Source organism: Neomonachus schauinslandi, chromosome 7, assembly GCF_002201575.2.
Source record: "Neomonachus schauinslandi chromosome 7, ASM220157v2, whole genome shotgun sequence".
In the NCBI taxonomy this organism is placed as follows: domain Eukaryota; kingdom Metazoa; phylum Chordata; class Mammalia; order Carnivora; family Phocidae; genus Neomonachus; species Neomonachus schauinslandi.
The window spans coordinates 72397485-72420112 of record NC_058409.1 but is presented as its reverse complement, the minus strand read 5'-3'; positions in this window follow the sequence as shown (position 1 = coordinate 72420112).

Below are 22628 nucleotides of genomic sequence, written 5' to 3'. Positions count from 1 at the left end.
TTTACCAGGTGTTTCTGATCAAACTTAAATTTGAGCTCTTTTGGCCTAAAGCAACCTAACATGTTCTTTAGTGGGCAGCACAGCTCTGCCCCTTTGGATGTAACCAGCCTCCTGGGGTAAAGTGCAGAAAGGAATAAAGGAGAGAAGGGAATGTTGCCCCCTCTACACTTTCTGGAAGCTGGAGAAAAACAGAAGGGGCAAAGAGAGATGGCTGCCTTTTTTCTACTGAAAGAGCAGCTCCCACTCTTTTATCACTTTGGCCTTAACATTTGTTATTACTTTTAATCCCTTTACCAGAGACCATGGAAATCTCTTTTTAGCTCCTGTTAAAGTCGCTTCTTTAAGCCTGACTAAACCCTGGTAGCACTTTGTACTTTGGAACAAAGTAAGTTGTGGGAAAGGCAAGCAGAAGCTTCTTCCTGAGAGCTGTTGATCTGTTGATTCTCTAGTGGTTTGCAAGGGAAAATTGCGATATATATATATATATATAATCTATTTATAATATAGATTTATATAATATATAATATCTATTTATAGCAGTTCCCAATTGTAGCAGCAATTATGTACCACAAATACATTTGTAAGTCAGATGTTCAACCCTGAGGGTGCATTTTTCTATAAAAGCAAAGTCATAAATGGTGGCAAGTTTCCTGAGCTAGCCTACATAAGCAGTAGGGCACCTCAAATATTGATCTATGGAACCTAACACATTCTTAGGTTGTGGGTGGGCAGGGGAAGGTAGAACAAGGTTAGCTGTGGGTCTACGGTATAATATTGAAAACCTCCTGGGATGTATTTCTCAGCCCCAAACTGGTTCTCCAGTCTCTTTATTTTCTCTTTGCCCCCCCCCCATAGATTACCTTGCCAACACCCCACCCACTGCCATCACTTGTTGCTTCTTCTGATCAAGGTTTCTTCCACTTGCTGACTTACTGAAGAAAAGGTAACTTTTTCCTGCCTTCTTACAAACTCTGAAAATTTCTAAGAGTTGGTATCACTAGAGAAACAGGAATATTTGTGTGACATCCAAATGGCAGCTACTAAGCTTCTCTGCAGACTATTTTCACCAGGGCTGGTGAGGAAAGACACAGACACACAAAGCAGGACTACACTGAACAGGGTAGCCACGGAACCTGTCCCATGCACCCGTACTCCTAAGGTTTCCTGCTTCTTTGGTGTTCTCATTGGGCTCCATGTGACACTTCCCCATCCTGATCACAGTTGCCCCATAACTAGCCAGTGATTCTGGGTAACCTGGCTCAAAACTCCAAACTGGACTGATCAGTCTCTCTCCTCAGGAATGTGAACTAAGAAACATGGAAGGAATTTGCCAGGTTGAGTTGGGAGAAGAAGCTGGAAGAGTCACCTTCACGAGAGTTGTGGTCTGTGCAAGCACAAGTAAGGAGGAAGAAGGAACCATGAGTCAGTAGAGGATGCTGCTCTGTAGAAAGAGGAGACGCTGACTAGTGCAGAGAGCAGATGCAGAGAGAGGCAGAGACGCAAGGAGAAGGTGAAAGCGTGAAGCCCATGAGGGGATGACAAGAGCTGCTGGCCCAAGTGCCCTGCAGTAAATTTTCTTATTTTTTATCTGAGTGGATCACATACCTTGCGACCAAAGAAATCGGACCTTACTCGTTCAGGGAAAAAAAATCACGCTATATTATTCTGGATTTTTTTTTTTTTTAAAGATTTTATTTATTTATTTGAGAGAGAGAGTGAGAGAGAGAGAGAGAGCACAAGAGGGGGGAGCGGGAGAGGGAGAAGCAGGCTCCCCGCCGAGCAGGGAGCCCGATGCGGGACTCGATCCAGGGACTCCAGGATCATGACCTGAGCCGAAGGCAGTCGCTTAACCAACTGAGCCACCCAGGCGCCCTATTCTGGATTTTTTTTATCCTCCGAGTAGAACCCCCCAAAAAAGAAAAAAAAACAAAAACCCGACATGAGGAAGAGCCTTTCAAGTGATAAAAATGCTGCTGAGAAAAGTAGATCTAAAGCTGGTGACAGAGTTGACTTTTCCCCACTCACTGCCCCTCCCATTCCAATGTCAGTTCTCACAGTGTTCAGGAATCCTTCCAATTCTGAAATAAATTTATGTATTATGTGCTAATCATCCTGCCCTTGCTCCCCTACATGGAAATTCCTGTGTTCTCATGTTCTTTGGAGGTATAACCACAGAAGGCAAACAGAACTCTATTTTTAAAAAGATAGAATTCATAACCTCAAATAACTGTTGTCTTCTTAAAAAATTAGTTACCTCAGGTAACTAATAACACGCTTTGACAATGCTCAAGAATGCAATCTTTGCCAAAAACATTCCAGTCATGAACTCGTCTTTGGAAATGGTCCTCTGAATTCATGTGAGCAAAGGAAGAAGAAAAGCAGTGTCTTGTTGGCTGAAAGCTCCGTGCCATCCTGAACCAACTGGTTTATCTTAGCATCTGGACTATTAGATCAAATACTTAGCAGGTGCTCAATGAATGTTTCTTCAGTAGAAATTTGTTATCAGTGTGTTGGTACCTTCCTTACTCCTTGATGATGAGTTAATTCATTCATCAGACCTGGCTTTGTTCTACTCAACTAGTCAGGACTTACATGGTTGTAAGGTAGAAACCCAAAGCGAGCCTGCTAAGCAAAGGGGGAGTTTATTGGCTTGTGACACAAGAATGTTTGTTCCAGGTACATTTGTATCCAGAAACACAAACCAGGACTTGATCTCTCTCATGATATTGATGTGTACATATGTGCATACATATGTATCATTGCTCATTTCTCAAATCAGCTTTCTTTTGTGTTGGCTCCATTTTTAGGCAGGCTGTCTCCTTGGAGCAGCAAGATGGTGACCAGCAGTTTCATGCTTCCCTCATAACAGCAGAAGAAATTCTCTTCCCCGCAGTTCAAATCCAAATTCCAGAACTGAGCATAGTGGTGTTTTAGTTCAATCAATCACTGTGCCATTCCTGAGTCACATGTCTGTCCCCCTAAAACTAGTGGTCAATTCATCCCATCTAAACAATGTAGACTTAGTGGAGAAGGAGGAGTCACCTGAGGTAAATATGGGTTCAGTTACCCAAGTGAGGAAATGTGGCCATTTCCCAAGACATTTGAAAAATATTTGTCCTTGGGCGCCTGGGTGGCTCAGTTGGTTAAGCGACTGCCTTCGGCTCAGGTCATGATCCTGGAGTCCCTGGATCGAGTCCCGCATCGGGCTACCTGCTCAGCAGGGAGTCTGCTTCTCCCTCTCCCACTTCCCCCTCTTGTGCTCTTTCTCTCTCTCACTCTCTCTCTCAAATAAATAAATAAAATCTTTAAAAAAAAAAATATTTGTCCTTAAGAGCCTTCAGAGACAGAATGAACAATAGAAGAAATGCAGTCTCTCCAACCATTAATTGGGGAAAAGGAATCAGGGTAGACAAAAAATAACAGATGTCCACTATGAATACATTGTACCATTTCCAAAAATCAAATCCATCCTCAAAGGACAAATTTTGTCACCATTACAGATGTTCAAAAGAACATTCTCCCCTGAGGGGAAGTCTAAAACTGTTTCCAGACCAATCACGTCACTGGACTAAGCATACAAGTTCTCTGAGGGCTCGGCTGAAGGGGCCAGTGCTCATTTATATGTAAGAGTTCTGTCATGTGGAGAAGCCTAATCACTCACATTAATCTGCAGTCACACTTCATACATCTTCCGCGTTGATGAATCGTTGCTATGAAAGTGAGTTAGGAAATTTCCTCTAGTCTATTTCTGGTGGGCCCTAGCTTTCATTATCAGTGGCTGCTAACACTACTTAACAGAAAACAGTTGATGCCACCGATTGAAAACAGTTGTGGCAAAACTGGACAGTTCATAGCCTGGGTACTTTATTTGCCCTTACTTACGGCTGAGCACCTTGCAAGCTTAAGAATGGCTCCACGCTGACCCATGAGTTGTGACATAAAATGATTTTGGAAACAGTTTATTCTGAGGCAATCCATGGTGTTTCTTCCAGATATTCCCATGTTTCCATGTAGTGATTTGTTAGTTTATTTCTGGAAGTGAACAGGCTGTACTTAGTGCAGGCAGGTTTTTGTAGGGAAATCTTGAAAACACAGGTGACCCAATGAAATACCAGACCACCAGGAGAGTTGAAAAGTCAACCTGAAGCCATAATGAACTAAAACTAAAAAATGGGAGTGATTTTACCCTTTCAGTTAATCTTCTCTCAAATGACCTGGGAATTTTGTCTTATTTATTTATTCACTGTGGCTACTTAGATTTTTAAAAGTGTTTTTTGGCTTTTTTTTGTCCACGACGCCACCAAAGCAAATAAATCCAAAAAATGGGAGAGGAGAGTTCAATTCTTCTAAAGGCTGAAATGGATTCTTTTATTTTCAATGATGACTCATATCAATATGTTTAAGATGAGGTCATTAACGTCGTGAATTAGAGTAAGACAATCATACTGCCTTTCATCCAGAGCACTCTAGCTGGGAATATGTTTGGCATCCCTTTTATTTTCTTCATGGAAATCCAAGGACAGTAGCTCCTTGCCCATTTTACCAGTCATCTGTGAAAAGCCAAGGGGGCTCAGCTCTCACTCTGCTGAAAAGAGGCTTCAGTAGGCTATGTCTCGCCACAAGGGCAACTTCGTCCCAGGCATTGCAGGTGTCACAAACGTTGACAGTAGGATTGGCAGGGTCTAAAATGAATGGCCTAAAACAAAACAAAACAAAACAAAACACAAAACTATCCACGTCTGAAATCAGTTTTGATTTGTTGTATAGTGAGAAAAGGGGATGTCAGAGTTAAAGAAGGAAGGTGGTTAAGAAAAGGACTCTTGGAAGGGTGGAAGCAAGTCCACTGCAGGCTAATACCCATCAGGAGACAGCATCTTGCTTCTGCCCCCGCCCCCCACAACCCAACTCCGATGCCCTCTCATTTTTCCTCTTCACCTCCGGAGGCATTTTCTCCCTGCTTTCCTGTCTTCAGTTTCCTCCCCATTTGCCGTGTGTATCCACAGTTGATTCATTCTACTCAAATTACTCATAATTCACACTTGAGAATTAAAGTTCTGTGAGAAGTAATCAAAGGGAATTGACTTTATGCTAATTAAGGCCTTCTCATTTACAGTGAATCACAATCAAGCTGTTTTTGCTCCAGACTTTTCTTTCTGGATGGCAAACATGCTTCCTCTATCCTAAGAGCATAGGAAAAGATAAATAGTTACCTTGTGTGTTTCTGGTTCACCTTTACAAAAATGGGGAACTTGGGATGGTAGTGTCTGTGCCAAACAACATCGATTTCTGCATATCGAACCAGAAGCTTGAGGACTGCCCTCATTCCCTGCACCAGGCTGAAGAGCAGCGGCTTTCCTGCCAGCTCCCAGATGTGAATGGTGAGGAGCTCCACTGTGTAAGAGGAGGGAAGTCTCCGGAACCTATACACACAGGATGAAGTGTTGTCTACTTCCTTAACCCAGAAAATGAAGACAGATTTATTCAGGTAGGAGAAAAATTTCAGCCCAACAGGCAATTTACAGAAGAAGAAATTCTATTTTCAATCTTACTACTTATCAAACAATAATTTTCCACCCCTCAGATTGGCAAAATATAAAGAATTATAATATCCAACATGGGTGAGTTTGTGAGAAAATAGACACAGTCTATTGGTGAAAAGGTAAATTAATACAGTCTTTTTTGTAAATTAATACAGTCAACTCTATACAAATTTGATATGTTCCTTCCCTTTCATCAGCATTTTCCACTTCTATTCCTTCTGTAGAGAATGTGGCTAGTCTGACTTGAGCACACACTGAATTTTGAAGACTTATATTTTAAAAAAGGGAAAATATCCATTAATAATTTTTATATTGATTACATGTTGAAATGATAACATTTTTGACATAGTGGGCTAAATATATTATTAAAATTAATTTCATCTATTACATTTTACCCTTCTAGATATTGCTACCAGAATATCTAATAGCATATGTGGTTTGTATTTGAACCTCACATTATATTTGTCTTGAATGATTGCACTGTGCTGTACAGTTGTTAAAAGAAAGTAGATCTCTAAGACCTCTAGATACAGATATAAAAAGATATAGATTAAATGAAAAACAATTTTCATAGTGATACATAAAGTGCAAGCCCATTTGTTCTTTGTTTTTTAAAAACGAAGCATACATAAAAAACAAATTTGGCAAAATATGTCCTAAACATTGTTAGGGAGGTGGGAATTTGGGGTAAAGAAGGAAAATTTTTATACATTAATCTTTTAAATTGCAGTTTATGTACATCAGGGAAAAATAAAATAAAAATTAAAGCTGAGGGTTAAAAACAAACTCATGGGAGAAAAAATAAACCAAATCAGATAGTTTCAGGATTTCATGTTGGTTGATATCTAATATGTATTTTTGTTGCCTCGGCATTCATTAGCCATAGCAATCTCTTTGGGGATATGTTGCAAAATCAAGCAGTTTTTTCCCTAACAGAATGAAAATATTTTTGTACTATCACTATTGGTCATTTGTTTTTACTTAAGTAAAGGAAATAGGAAAAACTAAAAGTAGAAAAAATTTTTTGTCCCGGTAATGAAATAGCAAACCAGATTTCAGCTGATCAATAATTCAGTTCTTGCTATACTCCCTTAGGGGTTGACAACAACAAACACCAGACTTCAAATCCATCTCCAATTGAACGAGCTAATACTCCCATGTGCCAAAAGAAGCCATGGTTGAAAACCACTCAAGCAGGAGATGCTCTTCATATTCCATGAAAGTAAATGTAGGGGGGAGAAAGACATTTTACGGCATGTTTACATGGGTAGTTACATACCTCTGACACGTGTCCATACTATCTTGTGTTCTATTTGAGCCCTTTGACATCATTTCATTTAACCCTTTCCACGTGTTACGTGCTCCCAAATTTGTCTTGAATAATATTTCAGCATATCTGTGTGCAAGTTTGTTTGCTCTTCAGGAGCATTTCTGTTGTTTCTAGTTTTCCTTATCTTAGGCAGCACAATTCTGACCATATTTACATGAATTCCTTTTTTTAAATGTGATTTATTTTCTCCAAGGTTGGTTCTCTAGGTATTTCTTAATTTTTTTTACACCTTTATTTTTAGTACTCTTTTTTATGACATTTTTAATATAAATGGCCTCAACTCTTTTTTTTGAAATCAAGTAATAAGTAAACATTTTTTTTTTACTTTTTACTATCACTTTTTTTTTAATATAAGGGAATTACCTTGACAAATAGTTTGAATATTTTAAAATCCTTAACACATAATAAATATTTAATACAACATTACCAGATTACTTTCCCAAAATAGGAAACCAATTACCATATCATAACATATGTGATGCAATTTCCCCATAATACCACCCTTTTTTAAGTCTTAGAATTATTGTTCTGCTATATTAATAGATAAGTTTCTTTTTCCAGACCTATAAATGCTCTCCATTAAAAAAATTAATAATAAGTGTTAGATTTCAAAACCAGGGCTGTCATCTGCCAAGGATCTACCTAGGCAAGAAGCTTTATTTCTTTGTTCTTCTATCTTTAATAATAAATTTTTACTCAACCAAATGAGAAAAAAACATATAGAATGTGTAGAGATATTTAGATACAGGAGATAATTATACAGAAATAATACGTGTTTGGGCGCCTGGGTGGCTCAGTCGTTAAGCGTCTGCCTTCGGCTCAGGTCATGATCCCAGGGTCCTGGGATCGAGCCCCACATGGGGCTCCCTGCTCGGCAGGAAGCCTGCTTCTCCCTCTCCCATTCCCCCTGCTTGTGTTCCTGCTCTCGCTATTTCTCTCTCTGTCAAATAAATAAATAAAATCTAAAAAAAAAAAAAAAAGAAAAGAAGTAATACGTGTTTTTGCAAAGTGACTAGTATTTTCAATGGTAAACAGAAAAATATACAAAGAATAGAGTATATGATTCAGATGAACAAATCAAGAGTATTAGCAACTTCATGCAAAGACAAAGAAGACATATTCCTTGTAGAAAGTGCCGTATATAAATATGTTGTAGTAAATCCCGTCTCTGCTATTTCTGCCAAATGGAGAATTCATTTCTACTTCTTTACCAAAAGTTTATCTTAAAATCCTCAAAGGAGTCACTGAGTCTCCCTCACATCCCTTCATCATAAGTTAGAGCCTGTTCCTACCAAAGGCAAGGGAAGATACAAGAACATGCACCCGCAACTTGAGGACCCCAGTTCTCTGAAAGACAACTCTGCCTTATCAAGAACCAGCTACAGAGGAAGGAAAAATTGAGGCTTCAAAGAGTAAACACCCCATTCAAATTGTGCTAGTAGTTTCCCTTTCCTTTTTCCTGTGCCTTCCTTCTTTGCACCAATCCATCTGGTTATGCCACTGAATATTTTTGTTTCTGTTCTTTGGTTCCTACCAAACCATTATGTTGTTTTGGAATAATGTAATACACATGTTCCATATTCTGGACAGCCCTTTCTCTCTCTCTCTCTCTCTCTCGCCATATATTCCCTCTCCTCTGCCTACCAAGGAAAGAGGTGGGGCCTGGAAGTGTAAAGGAAAGGGATATGAAAAGAGGAAGGCTCACTTGGTGCCCATGTGCTGGTACATACTTATTTTCCTCCATGGACCTGGCAAATGATGTCTTGAACCAGTGTATCATTAAGCGAGTGAGCTCCTTCACCCTTGCCACAGACGCCTTGACAAAATCCACTTGGTCTGGCAAGAGGGCCAAGGCACACAGCTGCGCCACGTCCCTGTCGTCACAGAGGTACAGTTTGCGGTAAAGGTGAAGTTTTAAACCTGTTCACACCAAGGAACAAAGACCATTGTGAGTATTTGCTCCCTCCTCTCCTTTCCTGGTTTCCCCTGATACAAATGAGCTATGTTACTCTGATTAATTAGACCGTGGTCATTCAAAACTAAACAGTTTTTTTTCTTTTTAGGAAAGTCGTTTGGGTTTACCCAAGTCATTAAAAGAGAAAGCTTCAACATCATGATGCCAGAGCAGTTCAAATGAGCAAACTCTGGTACAAGCAACTCTGATGAGGCAGATTTTCTGTCTATTTGCAGAGGAAGTTTACTTCCCAGAAGCATATTTCATTACCTTATGCAAATATAATCTACATATAAGCTAAATGTCATCAGGCTCTCTCAACAATAACCTATATAATCCGCCTTGTTTAATATCTAAATTGTCCCTATTTGTATACATACTTGCAGAAGAGATTCTCCTACCTGGACTCTTGAGGGAATTTATTATATTTATAAAGGTAGAGATGATTTTAAAGATGTATTTAGGTCAAATTTAAAACAAATAATCCATTTCAGTTAGTGATAGACTAAAGAGGGAGGAAAACTAAATTAAATGGCAAGAATGATCAAATAATCATCTGTAGCTTAATACTACAACTCGGGTTGTGCTTATTCTACTTGTATGAAATATAAATGTTTCGTATCTTTGATCGTAATCTATTTAAATTTTCCCAATTCAACACAATTAGAAGTTCTAATATGAATTTATTTTGGACAGCCCTTATATTTACCTATCCTTCTGCCCAACTAAATTGTCACACAATGACACCCTTGTTAATTGTGGCAAATTTCAAATCTACAATACATATTTTAAAGTTAACTTGGGCCAGGAATTTTATTTTACTTATAAAATACATTTTACAAAAATAAAACTTATATGCCTTGATCTGGATTCCTAATTTCAAACGTATCTGTACAGTCTTTTCATACTGGTCCAGCTGTTGAGGGTCAAATCAGAGATATAATAGGTTGATTATCAACAGATTAGAGAGTAAAATCAAATTCCATAAGCGAATAGAGTTATATATGGCAAATATTATAACAAACATATTCTAGTCCCAAACTTCCCAAGCAACAGTTATTAGAACTATTAAAAAAAAAAAAAAAGACCTTTCAGTTTTACTGGGAGGCTCTCTGCCTTTCTTAGCAATCAGACTCAGACAGAAACTCAGATTTATGATGATAAAAATAAAAGAAACAATAATTTAACTCAAATTTTGGTATCCAATAGGTATGTCAGGTATTTGATGACCTACTCTAGCTGATAAAATGTCAGGGATTATCTCCTCAAAGCCACCACTATATCAACATTTCCCCTCCTTCCAGGTTCTTCACTGGTAGGAACCCAAGTTAGGGGTCTCTAACTTATTTTTGAGGCTTATGATTTTTTGTTTCTTCTCTGTGTGACTTAGGTGAGTCTTTATTTTATCGCCATCATATCATCTCCATCACTTGTAAAACAGGAATACTTAGCTCCCTTGCTTTGAGTCAAATACTATTCTAAGTGCTTTATCATTATTAACACATTTACTCTTTGACATCCCTGAGATACAGGAACTACTATTCCCTCCAGCTTACAAATGAGGAAGTAGATTCCAAGAGGTAGTAGGCTGCCCAAAGTCAGCATGGCTGGGAAGTTAAGCCATCTGTTGTCACCTTACTGCCCTCTATTGCAGGTTAGATCTGAGCCCAAATGCTTCCTAACTAACGGCTAATTCAGGGGTTCTCAGACTTTAATGAGTACAAGAATCATGTGGGAATCTTTCGATTTGCAGTTTCTCATTTAGTAGGTCTGGGATGGAGCCCCAAATTCTGTATTTCTAGCACGTTCCCAAGTGACGCTAGTAGTACGGATCTGAGAATCCTATCTGGAGCAGGAATGTTATCAATCATGGTCTTATCAGATCTCAGGGCTCTGGGCTGCACTGTGGCACACGGGCCATGCTATTACTTGTTTAGCACATATGTAAGATGTGCAGGGAATAACATCAAGATGCCTGTGAAGATTTGAGGTGATCATCTGAGTCTTGCTCTGACAATTATTAGTAACATATAGTTGCCCACTAAAATTCCTTGGAATCCTAGGACTTGTCTGAGTTGCTGGACTGTTGTTGTCCTATAAAACCCACTCCCCATCCTCGTGGAGAGAAGCAGGGCTACCTAATAATTTCAGGCTTTTTCAGTTCATTTCACACAGCTGTGCTCAAGAACTTAGGGGACTTAGAAGCCAATGTAAAAATATGCTTCTTCTCCTCTGGGAGACATTTTCACTTGAGAACTACTGATATAGTCTCAAATCCTCAAGACGATTACCCAGGAGCTGCTGTTGGCTAACAACTGTGCTTTTGGAGTCTGCACACAAGAGAAAGAAAGCATTTGCACAAATACGAGAGCTTTATGAGCCTATGGTAAGACTTAAGGAGATGGAATTATCTTTTTTAAAAATAAATATTCATTATACCAAGCATTTTGCTACATGATTTCAAATTAAATCTCATATTTTAATTCTGGCAACTATCTCTGTTTTATAGATGAAAAGAATGAGACTTGAGAGTTTTACATGACTTACCCAAGGTCTCATAGATAATATGAAATAGATCTCGTATTTGGCTGCAAGCCCAGGGTGTTCTCTCCATTATAGAACTTGGATGTTGTATCAGACTACACAGGTCCTAGACAGTCTGAAGGACCTGGACTTACATCCCAGCCCTTGCACGGACTGGCTACATAACTGTGGGTAAATCACTTACATTTTCTAAGGCTCAATTTTTTAAATATTCAAACTGGAGATAGTAGCTTTCTTTTAGGTTTTTTTTTTTTTTGCAAGTCAAATGAGATCATTTAATCAGATTAACTTTAGGGCAATGAGAATTATGTATGGCATATAATGGGTGCTGGATACATCACAGCATTTCAAAAAAAAAAAAAAAATCTCACAGGATCAGCAAGATTACAGAGCCAAGAGGACTTACTAGAACTGTAGGATACCCTAAGAGTCCACACTCCCTTTCCTAGTACCCTATCTTATTTCAGAGTTCCCCATACTTCTGTCTTATTACAGATGATGTTATATTAAAATGACCGTTTTATGTGTCTGTTTTCCCCTCCAGACTATAAACCCCCTCACGGCTTATTCATGTTTGTGTCCCCAGTGCTAATAGTCCCCAGAAGGTGGCAAGCATGCAATATATGTGTATTAACAAATTATAGCACAACAGAAGAGAATTTTAATATGAGCAGCACACTGTCCAACAGTACTGATAAGTAAGAGAACTACATCAAGAAAGTCAACATGTTCCTCTGGAGTCTGGCTGAGAGTAGGGCCAATGTTATGCTTATTTATTCCCTTTATTCCATAAGCAGTTATTGAATAATAAAGTGCCAGGCACAAAGACAAAGCTTATGCTCAAAGAGCTCAAAGCGCTGTGGGAAGCCAAACCCGTGCACAGTGACAATACAAGAGGATCGTGCTGAGGCGGTGATACAAGGAGAAAGGAGAAAAGCAGAAGAGGCAGGTCTAGGAAAGATTAGAGAAGGAAGCTGAGCTGACACTGAGCTGAGTCTTGAAAGTAAGCAGAAACTTCAAGGCAGGGTGTAGGATGAGGCAGGTTAAGAAAAATGTATCATTGGGGGCGCCTGGCTGGCTCAGTCGGGAGCTCTTGAGTCTTGACTCGTGATCTCAGGGTCGTGAGTTTGAGAGCCTAACATTGGGTAGAGAGTTTACTTAAATAAACTGGAAAAAAAGAAAAAAAGTGGATCAGTGGAAACTGTGCAAAGAGAGACAGGAGAGAGCGTGGAGCTTTAGGGAAAAACAGATACTTCAGGATTACTGGGCTCATGAAACTCCTCTACAAAATGTGAGCTCCAAAAGAACAAAAAGCTTGATCTCCTATCTAATCCATTTTAAGTATTTACATGGTAGATATTCCACAAATAATAGTCCAATGAGATAAATGAGTAGATCAATTAAAATGTTTGATACGTCCTGCTAAGCTACGGGAAGATCACTGGTCATGTATTGGCTCATGGCAGTTTCATATCCACCTATCGCTGCAAAGAGAAAATATATATATATATATATATATGTTTCAAGTCAAGCAGAAGCCTAGATTCAACTTCCAAGTTCTCTGGAGAATGTATTTACATCTACATAAATCACTTAGTCATTTGGGCTCTGCTTGGGCTACTATAACAAAATACCATAGACCAGATGGCTTAAACAACAGAAATGTACTTTTTCACAGTTCTGGAGGCTGAGAAGTCCAAGGTCAAGGTGCCGGTAGATTTGGTTCCTGGTGATAGACCTCTTCGTGGCTTGCAGTTGGCTGCCTCCTTGCTGTCACATGGCCCAGAGAGGAAGTTCTGGGGTCTCCTTGTCTTCTTCTCAGGGCACTAATCCCACCAAGGGGGCCCTAGCCCATGAACTCTTCGAAATCTGATTACCTCCCAAAGGCCTTTCCTCATAATACCATCACACTGGGGGTTAGGGCTTTGACATGTGAATCTGGAGGGGCCCACAACAGGTCCTTCATCTTCTTGCCTAATGGAGATACTTTATCCCCCCTCTTTATATGTATGACTAAATTTTATACATCATATATCATTCCAGATATCACATCTTAGGGATAAAAATAACATCACAATGGCCATAACAATGTCACTCTATGACTCTGCCCTTCTCATTTCCCATTTCTTGAAGGAGTTCCCTCAGATTTCTCCCCCATCTAAGATGCGCCCATTGACTAGCTCACATGTGCTTGCAGACTCTTTCTTTCTATACTGCATGCTATTTGCTATCACCACCTTCTCCCGATCTTCTGTGTAGTTCCATGTCTTCTGCAGCTGCTGTTACCGAAGGCACTGATGGTCCTACCAAAAACAGTAATGCCATCGGGGTGGTCATGCTTGCCAAAGGCACAACTTCTTCTGCCAGTACCAGGAAAGTAAGAGCATCAAGGAGAGAGGCCTGTTCTTGCCTCCTCTTCAGTCTGAGTGAGGGTGCTTCTCGGCTGCTCAGGCACCTCTGGACGCCTTCCCCGCTCACACAGTAACCCCAGAGCCGCACTCTACCACCCAGGCTGCAAAGCCAGGCTGACCTGAGCTCTGGCTGCCACAGCAGACAGCCAGGAAACAGCTCTTCTGCTTTTCACTCACGCTTTTTGGAAATCTTTCTCCAAGAGACAGGGCTATGCGTCCACTGGTGCTGAATATTAAGCACCTCTCTTTTCAACACTGATCTGTTGAGTTTGGGTCCATGTTGTGTTTCTAACCCATCTTTCCCACTGGAGGAGACTCATTTACCCTCTTGAGTCCGCCAGATGGTGGCTGAATCCTGGTGCAAACTCAACTTAGGCTCAAGTAGGGATTCCTGCGCTCTTTCTCTACTCCATTATACTGGACAAATAGTCAATCCTTGATCACACTTTTCAAATTAAAAACTGGCGGCATAGAGATGCACGGTGTTTACGTGCTATAGAAAAGAAAAAGGGCTCCTAAAAACACTCCATGTTCCAGTTCTACTGCAAGCAATCTGGTTCCCTAAGCCTTGTTCAATACTGCGTCCAAATACAGTCAGTCATCTATAAGTACAACCTGAAGAAGCAGCCATTTTAAGGCTTCCTGTGAAATAAGAAAAATACATCTTACCTGTGGAGGGGGCAGGCCCCAGGATGTCACAGTAGGCCATGATCTCAAAGGAATGCCTGTGAAGACCTTCAGTACATACAAAATTGAATCTTAAAGACAAGGGTGCTCTCTTTCCCATTAGGATCCTTAAAAAAGGAACATGACATGTCATGAGAAATAACAGAGAAAGGAAACACAAGATGATGTTCAATCATCCTTCCCCTTACTCTAGCCCTGCTGCTCTCTTGGATATTTCTTGAACATTCCAGAAATGGTCCCTCCTCAGAGTCTTTGCAATTGCTGTTCCTATACCTAGAAGGTATACCTCATTGAATATGATCCTTGTGGCTCCAGTCCTGGCTTTATTCAGGTGTCTGCTGCACCAGTTGGCCCTTCCTGACCACCCTTTAAAACAAGAGCTCCCTCCCGGTTCCCTGCCCCCTTCCCCTGCTTTATGTTTCTTCATAGCATTTAGTCACCACTTGGCATTATATTACTTGCTTATTTCTCTCACTCTGGGGTGTTAATTGAACAAAGGCAGGAGCTGTGTATGTTTTGTTCACTGCCCTGTCCCTAGTATCTGACACATAGTAGGTAATTAACAAGTAACTATTAAATGAATTATCATCTGAATATGGATTGGGGGACTAGATATTACTAATCATGAATATGATGAAGTAAAATATTTTAAAAGAAATCAGACTTCTACTTCTGGATATAATGGAGTAGTTTATAGAAGACTGGTGCTCATTAAGAACAACCAGAAGATTAGATTTTAAAAAACATGTGTAAGCATATTTGAGAGGCACCAGGGAGCTGATGAAGCTGGAGAGGCTGAGGTCCCGTGAGGGTGGGGGCAGCACATCATGGAGAGGTGGACAGATACTCTGCTGCTTTCTTTCTGGGGACATAACACTGACTTGGGGAATAGACAAGAGGCTGAAAACATGGATTTTGTTTGGGCAAAGAGAAGCTGCTGGGATTAAAGAAACCAGCAGAACCCTGCCAAGCTCATGGGGCTGACACAATGTTAAGAGACTTGGAGGCCACAATCCTGATGAAAAGGGAAGGGTGGAGAGTTGAACCTGAAATATGACCTCTTCCCTCCAAACATCTGCTGAATTCTGAAGATGCTTGAGACAAGTATGGTTAAAGAAACAAAGCAGGACCTCTTGAAGAATTGAATGGGATTGTTGACAGTCTCGCCTTGCCGGGGTTAGACAACATGGATTAGGGTTCAGTCTCAAGGGCTGAGGAGACAAGGACTAGGGAGAAGTCCCTGGTGAACATACTAGGTTGTAACAATGATCCATCAACTTGGCCACACATTAGAAGCACCTGGGGATCCTTAAAAAAAAAACAATGCTCGCGCCTTCACACATGTTTTTTTAATGGGTATGAAGAGTGACGTGGGTAATCAGCTCTCACTCTATCCATCTGGTGAAGAAAGAAAGAGTAAACCCTCTTTGGAAAAATAACATCGGCTAAAGCATCTAAGATTTTTTTATGCACAGTGTCCTGGCTTTAATCTTTAAAAATCACTAGAAATTCCAAGAGACAGGGCTATGGGAGACATGGCCATAGGTATGTGAAGCTTACTCGTGTGAATACCAGAGAGTTTGAATGAATTATTAGATCTACTGAGGAGTTCAGAGTTCTGGAATGGGTCAAGGTTAATGAGGATGTCAGTACTATCTTAGGCTACCCTGCATGCACCTTACAGTCCAATGAGTATCCCAAAAGATTTTTGCTAATATTATTAGTAGAAATGAGGCGTGGGTCATAGCAGTGCCTGCTCATGAGCCCTCAGGTGATATTATTTGCCACTTCCTGTTCTTGTCAGCCCAGTCCCTGAACACGTCTTGTCTTGTCCATGTCTTATCAGGACAACTACCACGTCCTGTGATGTGGCTCTAAAAGCCTTAAGATGCTCTGCCTGGATAATAAAATGAAACAGAGAGTCTTGTTTTCAAGACCTCTAAATCAAAGCAATAAGAGATAATGAGGAGAAGTCCCCATTATAACCATAACCATTATAAGCATGACACATATTTTATAGCCGTGTCTCCTTAAAATCTGAGAGTATGTTTTCCTATTGTGGTTTTTTAATAATAAACACACTGATGTGTAAAGAGAGGAGTACAGTTCCTCTGGCATGTAAATGATTTCCAGTACCTTGGGCTTATTGGGCAAGTCTCCTGAGATTTCATTCACAAGCAGGGCCCAGCAAATGACTGACACAGAACAGTTGTTGTTACCAGTAGGTTAAGGCATAGACTAGTTTCAAAGGAAAAGAGTTTTTTTTTTTTTTCCTCACACCCATCTCTCAAAATAGAGTAACTGAATAGCTTTAAAAATAACTGCAACAAACAATATATCACCAAAAACCAGGCATCAACTGAAACAATAAACTCTCTCAGTGGGTGGGAGTCAAAACCAACTGTCAGACCCGCGTATCTGCTTCTTTTCCTGTTTAATTTAATTTTCCCTTCAAATGAATTGTGGTATGGTCTTGGTTGCTCTGAGTAGTGCAGAAGAGAACCCCCAAAAATGCCTGCTGCATACAGATCTGGGCACAGGACAACACCTTGGACAGCCTGCCTCCTTCCCTGCCTTCACATTCCTTCCTCAGTTTGCCTCAAAGACTCATTCCTCAGCAAATATGCTCCTTTTCAGCCACCGGAACCATTCAGCAAAACAAAATGTGGGATAAAATAGATCCTGGGCTGAATTAAAACAATTAGTCCCTGGAAAAATCACTCGGGGGAAGAGAAAATGAATAGGCACTTAACAGGTGCAAAGGAAAGACGGTGGTTACCTGGGAATTCGGTTCAACTTTAAAGGGTTTCAATTAAATTATTTAATGAATTGAAAGAATAGAAGGAACACAGATGAGAAAATGAGTTTGCTTGGTTTTAGTCAGGAACAATTAGAGCAAATGAACTAAGGTTTTCAGGGCTGTTATTTTTCATGGGTTTTACTTCAAAACTCATTCTGGAAATCCAAAAAGTAAAGATCTTCAAGGACTGTTTTTCTCCAGGAGGAAGGGCACCTGAGATATGGAGGAGGGGAAAAAGCTTTAGGGAGAGTGCGTCCATAAGGTTCTTTGAAGTTGGGTGGGCAAGGAGTATAGAAAAAGGACCTAACAATGAAAAACAAATATTTTGATTCCAAATAAGGTCACCATGGGAAGGGTATAGCTTAACTCTTATTTTTAATGTGTCTTTAGAGTACATTAACATTCTGTTTTGATAAATAATAATAACAATGGTGTAATGTACCCTATAGTTTACAAATTTAATGGGGAAAACTTGGAAGAAGTAATGGGTAAATGAAAAACACATTCTCCCCTTTCTCCTTTTTGTTTTCTTTTGTCTTAAAGGTGGTCTTTCTCCATCCAAAGTGTAATCTAATGTGAAACTCCATCATTTCCTTTCTGCCTTTCCAACCCAATGGACTTCATTATAGTCACCATCATGCCATTCATCTGACGTCTTTTGCTAACTACCACAATTTAGTAGGTGTTTGGTATTCCTGAAGGTAGTGTTCTTCAATAAAAGACACATTCAAGCTACTTCTCTGTCCTCAGTTGAAGCAAGGGCTTCGTAATGAATCTATTATTTAAATTAAGAAACAGTCCTGGGACCCTGTTTTAAAACATTGATCTTATTTTCACATTCAAGTGGCACCTAGCTTGGTCTATTTTTCTCAGTAAAAAATGTTTTCTTTGTTTTACAACACAGATATTTGCATTTTTCTTCATCCACAATTCACTAGACTGAAAAAAATAACAGGAGATGTAAAAATGAAATAGAAAAATAAATAACATGTCAAGGCTTTTTCATTTCTTTCTTTTTCTCTTTTTGGAACTTACCAAAACACACACACACACACACACACACACACACACAACCCAGGCCTGATTAGTTCAACATTTGGAGCAAAGAGGAGACATTGTGTATAATGTCAGCAAAGCCACATCAGCAAGAGACCCCGGGATACCGCTGAAGGGAATGTTTATCAGACAAATGTGTCTCAAAGATTCTTGGTACTTGGAGGCACCTTTCCCACCCCTTCCTGTTTGCATTCCTCAGAGTCAGATTTCAGCTAAGGGGATGGAAATTAAATAAAGGTGCATTGGAGAAGACATAATTAGTCCTTAAATCATAGGCTCTCAAATTCATGAACTTTCATTGAAAGTTTAGCTAGAAGTCTTTAAAAAAATGCCTCTGGGGCAATCTCTCCATTTCCTCCCAAGAATTTAATGTTAGCATACACAAATAATTATTACTCAATAATGCCCTTTTGTGCCAAGCTCAGAGTTTCCCTTAGCTGACTTTTCCACCTGTGGAATAAAAGAATTCACAGTAACACCTTCATCCAGACCTGTTTCCATGCGAAGTTTGCTTCAAGTTTTCTCTCAGAGCATCCAACCCTTCTCTCAGTTGTTTCTTGCAATGGTTCACATTAGTAAACACATCACTGAACAACACGATGTCAATCTCAGAGCATCCTTGGGTATCAGTCCCCTTTACATAAGAACCACCCTGTGAAGATGAAGGATATAATGTGGGTGAAACCAAACTAACCTTGAGGGAAGAATGGATTTCAAGTCGTAGCATTTTAGGGTCAATTAACATTGTGGAATAGCTTAAATATGTGCAGTTGAACCCCTTGGTTCAACTTGACAGAAAAAAGAAAAAGACGGGAGAAAGAGAAAGTAATCTATCATGGTCTACTGAGAACTGAGCCTCGCCTATGAAAAAGACAGTATACTCTGCACAAAAAGCCTGAAAATCCTTGTGAAGATTTACAGCCAAAAGTTCTCAGACTCTTCTGCTTAGAAGCCACTGGCCTGGAAGGAATCTATAGGGGCAGGAATCAAATTCACCACTGTACAGCCCACAGCTCACAATGGCAGTCCTCAGTGAACACCCAGACAGGCGGCTCCAGCCTAAGTGCTGGAACACACACCGGACCCGAGAGAGTTCGAACCAGAAGTGACTACCCTTCCTGGCGGATGTCGTTTGCTATGCTTCTAAGTAGATCTCGAATGATTTTCCATAAAGTGTTCTGTAATTAGAGTTAATGAGAATTTACTTCAGATCTCTTGCTAAATGTAATTTTATAAAAGTCAAAACGTTAAGTAATCAACAGCACATCGTTGCCTTCTTTAGCACTCAAGGAGAACTTCAGGTCGCCAGTTCCCGAAAGAATCTCTTTGTCAGTTAAAACAAACAAACAAACAAACAAACAAACAAAAAACCTGTTACCTATGATTTGGGAAATATCACGTCCCAAATAAGGCAAAAGCAATCTGTCAAAGGTGGACGGCGACACACACTGACAATGCACTTTCACGACGATAGAAAGCATTCCAAAGCTTGGCTCCAAAGTCCTTCTGTATCTGCTGGTCAGGAGGACTAGCTCAGAGGGGTGCCCCGTGCCACACTGTCTCTCCCCCACCCTAACTCCATTCTTAACACAGTTCTCACTAGTGCAACTCATTTATGAAACCTGTTCCCCATTAGAAATCACAGTGACAAGGGAATATGAGAAATGGAGTTTTTAGCAGCCTTAACCTGAGAGTTCTCAATACACTAATGTGTACCATCAATCTCCAAGAATGGAATAAAGGGCACGACAATTCTGCTACTTAATCCATCAGCGGCTCTTGTTTTGAGCAAGCACCATGCAGGACCCGAATCAAACACTGGCTCCCGATTTCCAGCTCTGTGCCCGCACCTTATCTCTACAGAATAATATACATTGTTTCATAGTCAGGGTTTTGCCATAGCTATCTTAAAGAAGAATTTAATCACTCTCATAAATCATATTTGTTATTGAGTTACATTAAAAAAATCACTTTTGCTTTTAAATAAATGTATGGCTTAAAGATGATTTTATAACAATTATATGTGCATTTTGGGGGCATCTTTTAAAATTCTTTTTTATTTTTTTTAAGTAATGTCTACACCCTTTGTGGGCTCAGACTCACGACCCCGAGATTAAGAGGCTCCTACTCCAACTACTGAGCCAGCCAGGCACCCCTATGTGTGCATTTTTAAATGAAGGAGTAGAAAATTATCATGAATAAAAGGCCCTCAGAACTGCCCTATATTTTTTCTCTAAACACTGATTCGAGAGTATGCACTGATAGTGTTAATGTTACCAGTAATAGTAACAATAGGGAGGAAACCATACCATCCTTGTTATTGGGATCCCTTTCCTATGTTCAAGCCATTTTTCTTCAAGGAAATTTTCCATGCTCTGCGGACAGCCATTCCTGGACACACGGAGTTGTCTTTAAGTTGTCAGGGAGCCCATCAGCGCAGCACCTAATTACTTCCACAGGCAGACTGCTCAGCCATGAAAGAGGGCTCTGGGGGACAGGCTCAGCTCCTTTGCCTGAAAGCCCCTTAAGCATTTACAAATATCGGTCAAGTGTGAGCCAGTTCCTTGGCCCTGCCAATGTAAAGGCACTTTCATCCCTTGCGCAAAACCTGCCAACCTTAATGGGCTCCAGCTGTTGCATGGTTGAGGGCCTGTTCCATCAGCCTGAAGCCTACCCTGGCATTTCAAAGGGCTCCTTGCAGGCCGTGTCACCCCATGCAGGAGGCAACGCTGGCCTTTGAACATGTGGCCTTGCCCGGTTGATGTGCGTAACCTCCATGAGAGAAGAATGGCTTCCGTAGGGCTGTGTGGCCTGGCCATAGGGCCGGGGGCTCAGATTACCTGGATCACTCGGGTGGCCGGCACCGGAAAACAAGCCTGGATCAGCGTGAGCAGGGCCCTGATCTCAGCCACACAGGCAGAGCTCAGAAGACCTGAGGCTGGGCGGATATTTTCATCTGCAAATCTCTGTAGCTCTTGGGGACTCTTACACTCCAACATATTATGAGGTGAAAATCCTATAGACATTTGGGCTGCATAGAGAAATAATCAGTATTTGATATACACTGCACAGAAATAGATGTGTGGCTAAGGCAAGAATCTAATTTTATATGCAAATTACGTCTAGTTAGTCACCAGGACTACCTAGTTGTGATAAGTCCCTCTAGACTTAGCTGACATTTAACCCTAGGTCTCTAGAGAGAAATGGCTGAATTTTTTAAGAAAAAATATTCCGCCGTTCTTATGTGAGGAAAAAGAAATCTTTGCTCCAATTGACTAAATCACTTTAAGTTTCTAAATGAAAAACATATATGTTAACAAGTTTCAACATAATGATCCCAGGGTACAGAATTCCAAGTTAAACCATCTATTAAAAGTCTGAAATTGTCAGCCTACAGGCCATATTCTGCCCACAGAATGTTTGGTTTGGCCTGCAGGGTGTTTCCAAAAAGGAAAAACTGAGTCAACATCTAGAAATCAGGAGATAGTACATTATTTTTAAAGAGGGACATCATAGGTGTGTGTTTGTTTTGAGCCGGAAGAGCTGACAAGACTGATCCCACCCTTCACAAGAAGGAAGTGAATAACTGAATAACTAGGTTCAGTGAAAGGGGCATGTGAACTAAACCGACAATAGACAGATTCACAGGAGAAGAAGCATACACATTTTACCGATGTTAACATTTTTTTAATATGCACAGGGTTCTTTACAGAAAAGAAATGAAAACTCAAAGTAGCAGTGAGACCTGGGGGCTTGTATACCACTTATACAAAGTACAATAAATTGTGGACAAGTGACTAGACAAAGGGAAGGGAGTTTGGGGCTTCTAAGGCCAATAAATTGTGGGAAAGTGACTAGGAAATATACAGGAGGAACTAATGGAGGGTAAAGGTTATTAAGGTTTGTTTATAAAGATTCATGTGCCATCTCTAGGTCTCCAGTGATAAAGGCTACTCTCCCGGTCCCAGTACAGGGGAGAGGGAGAATTGCTGGCTTGCTTTTAGGCAGGGAGAGCAGAGTGTTTCACTTACTGTGTCCCAACTGCCTCATCTCCAAATAATCAATACACCAAATTGGCATAATTTGGGGTGGCATATGCTGAGCCCCTTCAACAGCAAAGAAACTTTCATAATTTCTGCATTGGATGGACTAGGGGAAAAAAAATCCCTGAGTATCTGCAATCACAAAGTGGCCCTCGTTCAGTTTTATACAACTAATTCATATTAGCACTGAGAATTAATTTTAGATTAGCTTCTGGCGAGAGGAGAGCTCAAGTGCCTTAAGGAATTCACTAATACTCTTTGGG